The sequence below is a fragment of the Octopus bimaculoides genome, chromosome 23, assembly GCF_046866305.1.
Source record: "Octopus bimaculoides isolate indiv1 chromosome 23, ASM4686630v1, whole genome shotgun sequence".
In the NCBI taxonomy this organism is placed as follows: Eukaryota; Metazoa; Mollusca; class Cephalopoda; order Octopoda; family Octopodidae; genus Octopus; species Octopus bimaculoides.
Window position 1 is genome coordinate 22311245 of NC_142950.1, and position 13936 is coordinate 22325180.

Consider the following 13936-nt stretch of genomic DNA (forward strand, 5'->3'; position numbering starts at 1 on the left):
GTAGAAAAAGGGGGCAACAGGAAGATGAAAGACTATTGTTTAGATAAGTGGAGGCAGAAGTAAGAGATGGGGAGGGACAAAGCGGGCGAAACACCGGAACATATACCGTATTTTATCGTGTATAAGGAACCCTTTTTTGTCAAAATTTAAGTTAGAAAAATATGGGATGGATATTATAATTATTATAATCCCTTACAAAACCTTTTTTTCCAAATTTTAGGCCCTAAAAATTAGGGGGTTCCTTTTACGCGTTAAAATACGGTATATCTTTTGTTTCAGTCATCGCACTGCGACCATACTTCATCGAACAAATCGACCACAAGTTTATCTTTAAGCCGAGTACACATTCTAACAGTCTCTTTTGCCGAACCGCTAATTACAAGGGATATAACCATACCAACACCGGTTGTCAAGCGGTGGTCGCGGACACAAACACACACGTGTGTATACATACATATACATACATATGTACGTGCGTGCGTGCGTACAAGATGTTCAGGATAAATTTAATGGTTTTTGTCTCCTTTTCTCAGAAACAGCTTGATGAACAGTCAACGGCGTTAGAGAGCATAAAGATTAAAATTTGCAATTGAGAAAATGTTACCTGACGTGGAAGCCATCTCAAAAAAAAACTGGAAAAGAGTTGCCTGTATCATGATGATTCATGCCAGGTATTTAAACCCTGACATCATGACTGCTGTCCAATGCTTTGTGAACATTGTAAAAGCTGTGAGCCGTGACACGGACAGCTGCAACAAAGACTACGAAGCCGTGGTCATCGGGAAAGGAAAAGGCAAACATTCTGACCGCGTCCGCATGCCAGATTTCATCCAACAATTGCAGGATAAAGTGATGGACGACCCGAGCAAGGGAATCTGGGCTTTGGCAAGAGAGATGGGTGCTGGAGTCGCGACACGAAAGCTGGCCCTGAATAAAGACATTCGCAACCTCGTACAAGAAACGAACGGGACAAATTTTGATAGGCAAAACCAAGGAGACGAAGGCAATGAAGCTCCCGAACAAGCCGAGGCATCCTGTTGAGTCGGAGTTGATTTAGTTCTTCTCGGATGTAAAGAACTTCGGCTAGGACCAGTTGCACAACACCCACAACAACAGGTCACTTGCCTGCAATCCATGTGACTGTCTTCGGATGTCTCCGGTAGGGGTGATGTCATATCGCCCCACATCTTTGGACAGAGCCATAGGCTCAATTCAGACGACTATGTGAAGCTGATGGAGAGTGTGGTCAATACTTGGCTGGAGAGGGTTACTGCTGGAAGACCATATGTGTGGCAGCAGGATTCAGTTTCTTGTCATACTTTCAGAAAGCGTCACAAATGTTTGCCTGGCTTCCTAATTCCTCCGACTGTATACACACACACACACATCCCAGATATATAACATATGAAAAAGAAAAAAACAGAAAATGGAATTCACGCTTGTGAATTCCATTTCTTCTTTCTCTCTTATATGTTATATACTCGACGGATACGAAGGAATTCTTGAACTAAATCCACTGGCACTCACATCCATACTGATGATGACATCCGGCAGCTGAACACAGTGAACGTGCTTCGACGGCATACCACCAGGCGTAAATCCAAATTTTAAATCATTACTCATCCCATATATATATATATCACAGGAGGCCAATCCCAGCTTCCATCACTAACTCTACTTCACCATGCTTGTATGAGTGATCGGATCTTCTCGTTGTCCTTTGTTATCCCTTCTGACAAATTAACCTCTTTGAGATCAGTCATCACCATTTCACCCCACCAACTCTTCCTTCATCTTCCACCAGTTTCATCCACTTCAAGCGATCGCTATTTCTTTAAACACACATCACACGCGCCAAACAAACCTAATTCTCTCTCTATTCCACACATTACTTTCTTGTTACACCTAGTTTTCCTCTCAACCCATCTGCACTTCGTCGTTCATATACTCTGACATTACACATCCAGTGACAAGTACAAGATTCTAACCGTCGCAAATCCTCTACATTCGAGAGTTCATTTATATCTAGCTACCCTAAAGCATTACCGTTCGTACACTAGCCTCATGCAATCTGCCCTTCATTCGGAGGGAGAAGTCCTTTGTTACCAGTAGCCATAGTGGCGCCCTTAACTTCCTCTGACTAGTATGCATTCAGAGCTGCTAATTAGGTTACCTAGGTAACAGACTTGAAGAGAGCCATCCGGATATTTGAGAGAATCTATTTCCTGGTTGCTTTTAAAGTCTATTAACCCCTCTGCATTTGCTGCAAATAAACTGTACTATTAACCCGTCTGTTATTTCACTACACAACTTGCGCATTTATATTCAGTATACAATGTCTACTAACCTTTTTCCTTGAAAGTAACCGGGTCCTGTCTTCTTCCCTACTTACTAAAACTTTGAAGTTTCCCAATCTTAGATATTGCTTCAACGACTGAGATTTTATCAGTAAAACTATAACAAATTCAGATGCAAGAACTAAGTTTTTAGCCAGGAGGAGACCCTCAGAAATTGCTGGTCTTAAAACTCCTCTACTACAGCCTTTAGACTATAATTAACAGAGGTTAAAAACTAGACCTAAATGTATCCTTAACTGCACGTTCTGTCATTGAACTCACTGACGACTACATCCCAGTACATGGCTTAGAAAACCCTCATAAACCATATGTCTAGCCCTAACTTTCTCAGTGTGCCCACATTACAGAGAGGAATCTGTCAAAGGCTTTCACAAGGTCAACAGACGTTGGGTATAGGGGTTTACTCATAGCTAAGTCCTTCTGCATGTTATCTCACTAAGACGATTGCATCGGTAGTCTCTCTTAGTAGTCCAAATCCAAACTATATTTAAACTTATACTCTTCCTAAGCAAATGTGAAAATCACTAAGTTCCAGAATTTGGTCCAACGACTCCATGTCTCTGTAACTACTGCTGGTGGTGTTATATACCATTTACCCTTCTGGCAGCTGACGATGATGCTGCAACGGCAGTCACTGGATAAGATTTATTCCTATTACTTGATTGACCTATGTGAAGGAACAGACATTTTAATCATCTCATTGGTTTACTTCTTTCTGATGGAGCAGCTGTTCTCCCGGCTTTCGCACACTTAATTGCACTTGCTATGAAATAACTGTCCATTACAATCGATGCTGGTCCCTGCACTGACGCTGAAATGTATATATATATATATATATATATATATATATATATATATATATATATATATCTTGTTTCAATTATTAGACTGCGGCCATGCTGGGGCACCACCTAGAAGAGCTTTTAGTCGAACGAATCGACCCCAATAATTATTTTTTGAAGCCTGGTACTTGTTTTATCGGTCTCTTTTTGAGTTAAGGGAATGTAAACACACCAGTACCAGTTGTCAAGTGGTATTGGAGAACAACATATACATAAAGACACATGGTTTGATTATACATGTATGTGTATATACACACACATACATACTTACACACACGCGATGGGCTTTTTTCAGTTTACACCAACCAAATCCACTCACAAAACTTTGGTCGGCTCGAGGCTATAGTAGAAGACACTTGCTCAAGGTGCCACGCAGTGGGACTGAACTCGGAATCATGTTTTTGGGAAGCAAGCTTCTGACCACACAGCCACACACACACACACATATACAGCTATACACATGTCTTGTGTGTCCCCGTTTATCACCCAGCTTGAAACCACAATCTGATACTTCGAGTGTCTTTAGTAGAGACCGTTCTGTTCCAAGCATCCGAGTCAAGCTTCCAGGTAGGGAACACCCTCGTCCCCGTTCTCTCTCTCTCTTTCACTCATCCTCCTACTACTACTATTCCCAGTATTTCTGGAAAGATACATTGACATTGCCCTCCCTCTTGACTAAATTATTAAAATGAATCTAACCAGAGGCCGAGATAATCAACCAAATATAAGAAACCAGTAAAAGAATATAAAGAGATACGTATGTGCGTTCATGAGTAAACATACACACACAGACATGTAAATATATACATACATATACTTATACACACATATGCATAATATACATACATACATACATACATACATACAAGCCTGGAATTGTGTGGAACGAATGGGCAGAGAGTGCTCGATGCATGTAATATCGAGCATATCTGGTTTATTGAAAATGAAGATTTCGCTTTGTATATATATTATATGTATGTATACATACTATAACATACTATATACATACTATAACTACAACTATAACTACATACTATAACTTTGTGCATAAATATATAAATATATACTGGGGAGGGTGCTGAAAAGTTCTTGGCTTTGGATAAAAGAAAATATTGAAGGATCAGTTGATTATGATTTTATTCAACATATTCCCCCCTCTCAGATTCAGTTATTGCAGCGGTCCTTCAGCTTTTCCAAGCCCTGTTAAAGAACTCGGAAGGTTGGGCCTCCAACCAAGCCTTTCATGACACCCTTAAAGCCAGGAACTTTTCAGCACTCCCCTCGTAAATACGCGAGCAAGCGGCCGTTAGTGCGCGTGTGCATCGTGTATGCATGCGTATGCGTGCAAGTTGATATCCCAGCATGGCTGCTATGCCCAATGCATCTAAAGCCAAAAGGACCTACATATATATACATCATGTACCCAGATATGTATCTATATGTACATGTAGATGAAGGTATGTACATACATGTACATATATATGCATATACTCATATATTGTTTATATATATATATATATATATATATATATATGTGTGTGTGTGTGTGTGTGTGTGTGTGTGTGTGTGTGTGTGTGTGTGTGTTTGTACCCCCAACATTGCTTGACAATCGATGCTGGTGTGTTTACGTCACCGTAACTTAGCGGTTGGGTAAAAGCGACCGATAGAATAAGTACTAGGCTTACAAAGAATAAGCTCTGGGGTCGATTTGCTCGACTTTAAAGGCGGTGCTCCAGCATGGCTGCAGTGAAATGGCTGAAACAAGTAAAAGATATATGTATATATATATATATATATATATATATATATATAAACAAATAGTAAATGAGTATATGCATATATACGTACAGGTATGTGCATACCGACATCCACCTGTATGTATAGGTGCATATCTGGGTACAGGACATTGCAAACAAAACGTAGACAAGAAAACACAAAACCACATAGAGAACATTTTCCTTCATCAGCTACCCCCATTTTAACACCGGCGTTTCGAAGAGCTGGGTAGGACGCATCGTTAAAACGGCTCTTCCCATGGACCGCAAATTAAATTTGTATACACAAATTAAACCTTGCCATGGAGGAATGTAGTGGCGGACAAAAAACAAGACAGCAAAAGATATATATATATATAAATATGTGTGTGTGTGTGTGTATATATATATATATATATATATATATATATATATATATATATATATATAAAGGTATGTGTATACACATACACATATATACACAGATTGTCTAGTAATAATAGCATGAGGCACAGCGGTGGAGGTGAGCTAACTAATGGAGAGTGACTAAGACAGCACTGATGAATGTGGGTGTAAGGGAGGGGTGGAGGTGTTAAGAAATCGATGGTAGCTGGGGGTGGAGAATGATAAGGAGGGAAGGGAAGCTAGAAGAACAATATAATGTGCGTGGGGTGGCGGTGACGAGTTCCTTATATATGTACACACACACATATTTATATACAAGCATATTTGAACATTTTTCGGGCTGTTTCTCATTCATATTTGAACAAGCATGAATATATATATATATATATACACACACATATATACATACACACAGATACACACAAACATATATGTATACATACACATACGTGTGCGTCTGTGTGTCCGATGATGGCTTAGCTGGCTGATATTTCGAAGTTACTGTCAGCTATATTCTTGTTTAAGAATAAATTTGCACTCAACACAAGTATAGAATAACCGATGAGATTAATATAAAAATGTTTATTTTTATTTTTATTATAACTGAACATAAAAACAAACATTAATGTGTGTGTGTGTGTACCATATATGTGCTTATTGAAGATGCAGAGATGTAAATTATGTTTATATTTAACGTTACATTTACCTAGATACACATACATTGCTTAAAACAAACTACAAATTCGGCAAATTGATTATGAAGGTGTATGTGTATATATATATTACGGGTGGATAAGAAAATGTGCATGAGAGCGTATATGCATATGTGTGTTTGACGACGTGCAAATGAGGAAGTTATGTGTAAGTGTACGGGTATGTATGTGTAAATGTACGGGTATGTATGTACATGCGGGTATGAACTTGGGTGTCCGAGTACAACTGCATGTGTAAGCATTTGTGTGTGTGCGTATTTATTCATATATATATATGTGTGTGTGTGTGTGTGTGTGTGTGTGTGTGCGTATGTGTGTGCGTATGTGTGTGAATATGTAAATATAGATTAATGTGTATGTTAATGCTATCTTCATAGCAAAAACTGCGTGAAATTCGAGAAAATCTGATTAAGTCTTACAAATTGGAGGTGTGTATATACACACACACACATATATGTGTGTGGGTATCTAATTGAGTGTGTCTACATGTGTGAGTAAATGTTAGTTGTGAATTCGAGTGAGAGATTAGCACAGTTATGTAAATATATCCTTTAATATACATACAGATTACTTCTTTGGATGTAATGATACATTTTATCTATATATACATCATACACACCCAACTATATTTACATACTTATACATACACGTATGTTATATATATATATATATATATATATATATATATAGAGAGAGAGAGAGAGAGAGAGAGAGAGAGAGAGAGAGAGCTATTGATAAGGCAAACAAGACCACATTTAAAAATATATAAACGTAAATATGAACAGTAGATGTATATACGTAGCAAAACCCTCTTACAAACATTTAGCCACCCCCTCTCTCCCTATATATATATATATATACGCATACATTTTATATTGAAAAATTATTCCCCTCCACTCCTTCAAATGTTTGGATGAGCTATGTATATGATACATATATTAACGATTATATGTGTGAATGTATAAATGTGAGTGTGTGTGTGTGTGTATATATATATGTGTGTGTGTGTGTATACACATATACAAAAACCTTCTGTTGCTCACAAAGGCTCGAATAAGCCTCTCTTAGATTTGAGGAGAAATCGTTTTATTATTATTGTTGGTGCGGCATTTTAGCAGAATGATTAGAGCGTCGGAAAAAAATGAATGTCTTGTGATATATATTCCTGCTCTTGATGTTTCGAGTTCAAATACCGCCGAAGTCGCCTTTGCCTTTCATTCTGGGGCCGATGATATCAACTAACCTATTCGTCCAAAATTGCTGGCCTCGAACTTAAATTAGAAAGTTGTTCGATTACATTACACATACATACATTCATACATACACACACACAGAAAATGGCATGTGTATATACATAGACACATGTACACACACACACTTCTCACTAACACTGTTGCCAAAACACAATTGTATGTATGTAGATATAGCATGTGTATATATGCGTTCGAGCATGTGTGTGTGTGCGCGCGTATAAAACGTAAAGCCCGAAGCAAAATTTTTCAACAGTTACAATCACATATTTCATTCCCGTTGAACAAAAAATCTTAGAATAAAAAGGAAAAAAAGCAAGAAATAAACAGTAATAAAGAAACTAAATATCTCTGGTTTCCTGCTTGTCATAACATACAATTGTTAACCATTAACCATCTACACAACCATCATCATTGCCACCAACAACATCAACATAACTCGTTGTCTTTAACAAACCAACGTGAGAGCCTCTAATACAGTTGCACAACAGGATCACAACAGCGGCAGTTACAGATCCCTTAAACTATCTCCTCCTAGTTCTACCCCCCTCACTTCACCTATTCTACATCTTTTAGAATGTTGGAGGGAGTAGGAGGTGGAACTTGGAGGTTTTCTGTAATTTTTGTTAAGGTTTCAGGCCACAACAACTTAGAAACGACGAAGGGTACCGCTTATGAGATCAATAGGTTAAGATATAGCAGCCACATCCAAAAGTTAAAAAGAAAATCTTTATATCACATCACATTCCTACAAAGAATATATATTTTTCATTCTTTGTAGGCTGAAGCAATATATATTTGCTACAGCCAGAGGCTGTGTGACCATGCTGGAGCACCGCCATTGGTATGATATCATTATTATTATTAAGGCAGCAAGCTGGCAGAATGGTTAGCAAGGTTAGGAAAATGCTTAATGGCATTCCATCCGTCTTTATGCTCTGAGTTCAAATTTCGTCAAAGCCGAATCTGCCTTTCATTCTTATGTGGTCGATGAATTAAGTACCAAGTGCTGGAGTCGATATAATCGACAAGCTTCCACCCCTAAATTTCAAGCCTTGTGTCTTTAGTAGAAAGGTTTATTATTATTATGAAGACGAAGAGCAGGCAGAATCGTTTGCACGTTAGAAAAATGCTTAGCGGCATTTCGTCCATCTTTACGTTGAGTTCAAATCCCGCCGACTTTGGCTTTCGTCCTTTTGGGGTCGGTAAAATAAGTAACAGTTAAGTACCGAGGTCGGTAAAATAAGTACCAGTTGAGTACCGAGGTCGATAAAATAAGTACCAGTTGAGTACCGAGGTCGATATAATCGACTTACTCACTCCCCTGTAGGCCTTGTGATAAAATTTGAAATTACTGTTATTATTAAGGCGGTGAGCTGGCAGAATCGTTAGCGCGCCGGACGAAATGCTTAGCGATATTTCGCCCGTCGCTACACTCTGAGTTCAAATTCCGCTGAGGTCGACTTTGCCTTTCATCCTTTCGGGGTCGATAAATTAAATACCAGTTGAGTACTGGGATCAATATAATCGACTTAACCTCTCCCCCAAAATGTCAGGCCTTGTGCCTTTAGTATAAAGATTATTATGAAGGCGGCGAGAGTCGTTAGCATGTCGGACAAAATGTTTAGCGTATTTTTTTCTGGCTTCGCGTTCTGAGTTCAAATTCCGCCGTGGTCGACTCTGTCTTTCAACTTTCCGGGGTCGATGTAACCTTCTGTCCCTAAAATTGCTGACTTTGTGTCAGAATTTGAATCCCACCCCCTCCACCCACACGTGTGTGATCAATCAGAATTGATCTAGGAGATAAACAGACAAAAAACACTACCGCTAAGAAAGCCTCTTACATGGTCACTCTCGATCTGCAAGAGGCATCACATAATACCATCATTGTAAGAAGAAGAAAAATGCAAAGTGACACATTAAGCTAGCGAATCGGAAATGTGTGCTTGAACAAAGACAGGATGGTCACCGCATGATCAGGGATGAGACCAGGGACTTAACGACTGAATACTTCTTTTAAATCGTTACCTCGATAATAGCTGCTCCCGGAAGGGATGAGTATTACAAACAGATCAAGACCCTGCATGAATGCCACTAATCCTAACCATATTCCATCGGGGGAGGAGGGGGTCAGCTTTACTTTTCGCTCTTCCGGGATGACAAAACTGAGAACCAATCAAGAGCTGGGGTAGGGAGATCGTTGTCTCGATTAAATACACCATTCAACATCTGTGACAGGCTTTCAGTTAAAAAAAAAAGCGGCGAACTGGCGGAATTGTTAAGAGTGTCAGACGAAATACCCAACGGTATTTCTTCCGATTCTTCACCATTCTGAGTTCAAATTCCTTCTGGGGTTAATACTAAAAAGTACCAGTTAAGTACTGGGATTAATGTAATCGATTAGCTCCTTTCTCCCAAAATACTACGCCTTAAGCTTATAGAAAAAAGAATTATTATTCACATGTATGTAGAGTCATCTCGGCCTATATTATCTGCTGCTTTTTTTTTAACAGTACAACGCGATTAAGACTGCTATTTCTAATAAGTTGAACAACCACATTAGCTCGAAAAGTACCTGTACTATATTACGGTCAACTCCGTCGATAAATAAATAGCTCCTCCCGATTTCCAAGGTCTTGTGCAGTGAGAGAGGGAGAGAGAAAGGTGGGGGAAGAGAAACGGACCAAATTGGAATGAATCAATTCCATGGTGCCATGTTCTTGTCTCCTGTTTGGAAAATTGTTCTCATTCCATATCCTCGGGGATGGGGGAAAGACATGAACGTCTTACATTCTCATTTCACTAATCTACAACGTTGTTGTACTGGAAGACTTATGACTGGTTTATTGGGTAAAACAGTTAAAACATCTCTCGACTTCCAATTTATACAAAATAGAAAGAAAAAGGAGAGAGAGAAGAAGAAGAGGGGGGAGTCTATGATTTTTGCTGATTCTCCCCTACCGAAGCTCTTTAACTGCTACTGTGTGTCTTACACGAACGGACGAAGGAGCCTCTATGTGGTAGCCAGAGGCATTAGAAACAGCAGCAAATGTCTTCCTTACTGTACCGTCTTATAAGAAAAGAAGGGCACATTGAACAATGTAACCATGTGTGTATAGAAAGATAGATAGATAGATAGATATGTATGCATGTATGTATGTATGCGTTCTCTCATACACACCTCTGGATGGATGTTCGCGGGTATATATAAACGTGTGTGTGTATATATGTATGCATGTCTGCATAAATGTGTGCGCGCGCACAGATAGATGTGTGCGTGTGTGTGTATTATATATATATATATATATATATATATATATATATATATATATATATATATATATATACATACACATATGTCTGTGGATATATGTGTGTATGTTATTGTTATCAGAGAAACTACGTTAGTGACTCAAAGCCAGAGAGTTTCGTGTGAACGCATTCATCAAACTAGAATCGTTTCTCAGTTATATGAAAATATAAGAACTGTATACTCTATTTCCTGTAATGAGTTCTATTTCTCCCTTTCTACATCCAACTATATATAAAAGGGATAGCCACGGCTGGAATACTTTTCATCTATAACCAGCTTCATCTAAAGAGGACTTGTAGGGAGAGGGGCGAAAAATAACAATTGCTGTGTTAGGGAGACCGAGTGGATGTGAGAAGGGAGGGAGTTCGTAAGGCGTTATAACAAGGAATGTGACAAGTTAATCCAAAGAGGTAGTGTTCGGGAATGCGAGAATATTATGCTTCTCATACAATAGCAACAACAATAATCCCTTCTACTATAGGCACAAGGCCTGAAATTTGGGAGGAGGGGGTAGTAGATTTCATCGATCCCTAATACTCAAATGGTAATAATTTTATCGATTTCGAAAGTATGAAAGGCAAAGTCGATCTCGACAAGATTTGAAAGCAATAATAATAATAATAATGGTTTCAAATCTTGGCACAAGGCCAGCAAGCTCGAGGGGCGGGGGGATTAAGTCGATTACATCGACCCCATTGCTCAGCTGGTGCTAGTTTTATCGACCCCGAAATGAATTTAAGGCAAAGACGAACTCGGCGGAATTTGAAAATTGTGCTCATTGCGGCTTCAAGGCGGGGAGGGAAAGCAGGCTTACATGAAATGAGAACTGTGATGTTGTGAGAGTCATTCATACATGATTATTCATCGAGAAGATTCGGCGGATCACATTGATCAATAAGTATTCGGTTTTTCAATTAAAAACAGTCACATCTTTTCGATAATTTACTCGCTATCTTCTGATTTATCTCTATCTACATCATACACGAGAAAAACTAGAGTATCTCTATGAGGACGATTGGTCTACTAGAAATAGGTAGCAGGTGGATTTTCCTTCAAAATCACACACACATTCTATACTGTTTAAGAAAAGGATTTAAAAAAAAAAAAGAGGCTATCCTTCGATATAACTCACAGTGTTTGAATAAAAGAACGTTCCTTAATCGGGGATTTGCAATTTTGACCGAGCGGCTACAAGAGAAATAATCACACACACACAACGAATATATATATATATATAAACTCACAACGAATAAACACATACATACTACGAATAAATAAACACAACCATTCCATGAAAATATATATACATACCCACACGCGCAAACACAATCACGTTTGTCTACATACATTCCATGTAAACCGCGTACATATATATACTCACGCACACATAGATATATACACAGATGGATATATAACAACACAAATACTACATATATGAGGGTATACACACGTATATTACAACCTATCACGCCCCCACACATAAATATAATATAATTTACAGATATCCACACACTAAATCATCACATTTCTACAACACGTATACTATACATCACACACACACACACACACATCTATAATGCCCTACATAATATATACACACGATAGTTAAAAAAATCACATACACATAACTAAATACATCAGTCATATCGATACATGCTACACATATACACACACACACGAATACTAACACAGAACTAAATATATATTTTAAAAAAGGACTCGCACACACAAACTAAGACAATCTACAGATAAACACTCAATGCATGCTACACGCACCTTCCAAACAAACATATACACACCTATCAACGAAACTACTCTCTTAATTCGCTCTACATACATGCTACAAGCGTTTACGCATATTAATACAAGTTTATTTTTTTTTAAATAACTATAAATTATACACTACACAATATATACACACCATTATCAGATTCAGCTCCAACACACGCACGTGTGTGTGTGTATGTATATATATATATATATATATATATATATATATATATATATATATGCAAGCTAAACAAAAGACAAGCGCCAATATTAAATGCATCAAGAACATACTAAACACGTTACATATTATAGATACATCGTATGCTTATAGACACACACACACACATATATATTTACAAATATATACAATAACATACACACACACACACATAATATAAATGTATACATATAAACATATATATATATACATATATATAATACACATACATTATATACATTCATATATGCATATACACACGCAAACATATATCGATAGATAATTAACCACATTCTTATACACACACATATTTATACATAAACAGATATAGATGTATATATATTACATACCTTGTAGAACGGTGAGAGTGGGGAGAGAAAATAAAATATCCGTTTTTAAGGCTTTCACGGTAGCTTGAAGCTAAAATATTTATAAACAACCCTATCCAAGTACCTCGTCCTTCGTTTGGCTGACTTGAAAATTACAGGCGAGACAAGTGCTCTGATGGCCCGACTCTTCTCCTTCCACCAACATACTACTACGTAATGGTGTTTACAAAATCCGGAACGGAATCACGCAACCTGTTTTCGTTACCCTTGACGACAAGTTCACTTGCTCGTACACTGTTTCACAGTATAGAACAAACATGGAATTTCGGGCCCCGTCTTTTGGTTGTTTTTCTTTATTTTTTTTTTAATTTAAAAGTTGTTTAGGAATCGAAGTGGAGAATTTTCGTTCGTTCATTTATTTATTTGGAATAAAGAAAAAAGAAATTGAACAGTAACACTGATTTCAGTGAAAATGGGCGCTTTTTCTCTTTCGTTCACTTTCTCATTATAAAATATTCGTTTCGGTTTACTCTTATGCTCCGTTTTCGTTTCGCTTATGATTTTGTTTTCTTCTTCATGTGACTATTATTTCAATTTACGGGGAAAAAAAAGCCTTCACGCAAAAACAGAATTTTAACTGGATTATTTTGATCTTTTTTCTTTTTTTTTTTTGATACATTAATTTTATTTATTTATTTATTTGATTTTTTTCTATTCAGAGCGTTCAGTAATGCAAGAGTTGCTATAAAAATGATTAACGTAACACAAGTCAGAAAAACAATCGGGTTAGGGTGAGAGTGAGGAGGGGCGGGGGGGGGGGGGGGGGGGGCGGTAATCTTTTATTCTCTACTTCTTTCAGTCATTGGATTACGGCCATGCACAGGCACCGCTTTAAAGGGGTTTAGTCAAACAATTTGAACCTACTACTTATGTGTGTTTTTTTTCATTTTGTTTATTTTATTTTTTAAGGTTTGGTAATTATTCTA

General features: G+C 37.8%; 1 protein-coding gene across 2 annotated transcripts in view; it reads right to left on the minus strand.

Annotated features, from left to right (window-relative positions):
* Positions 1 to 13168, minus strand: part of LOC106867809 (FERM, ARHGEF and pleckstrin domain-containing protein 2) — a 343165-nt gene extending 329997 nt beyond the window's left edge. For both annotated transcript variants that reach the window (XM_089340665.1, XM_089340664.1), the window contains exon 1: positions 12972 to 13168. The gene's annotated coding sequence lies outside the window, so the exon portion shown is untranslated. The remainder of the gene's footprint in view (positions 1 to 12971) is intronic.
* Between the last annotated feature and the right edge of the window lie 768 nt (positions 13169 to 13936).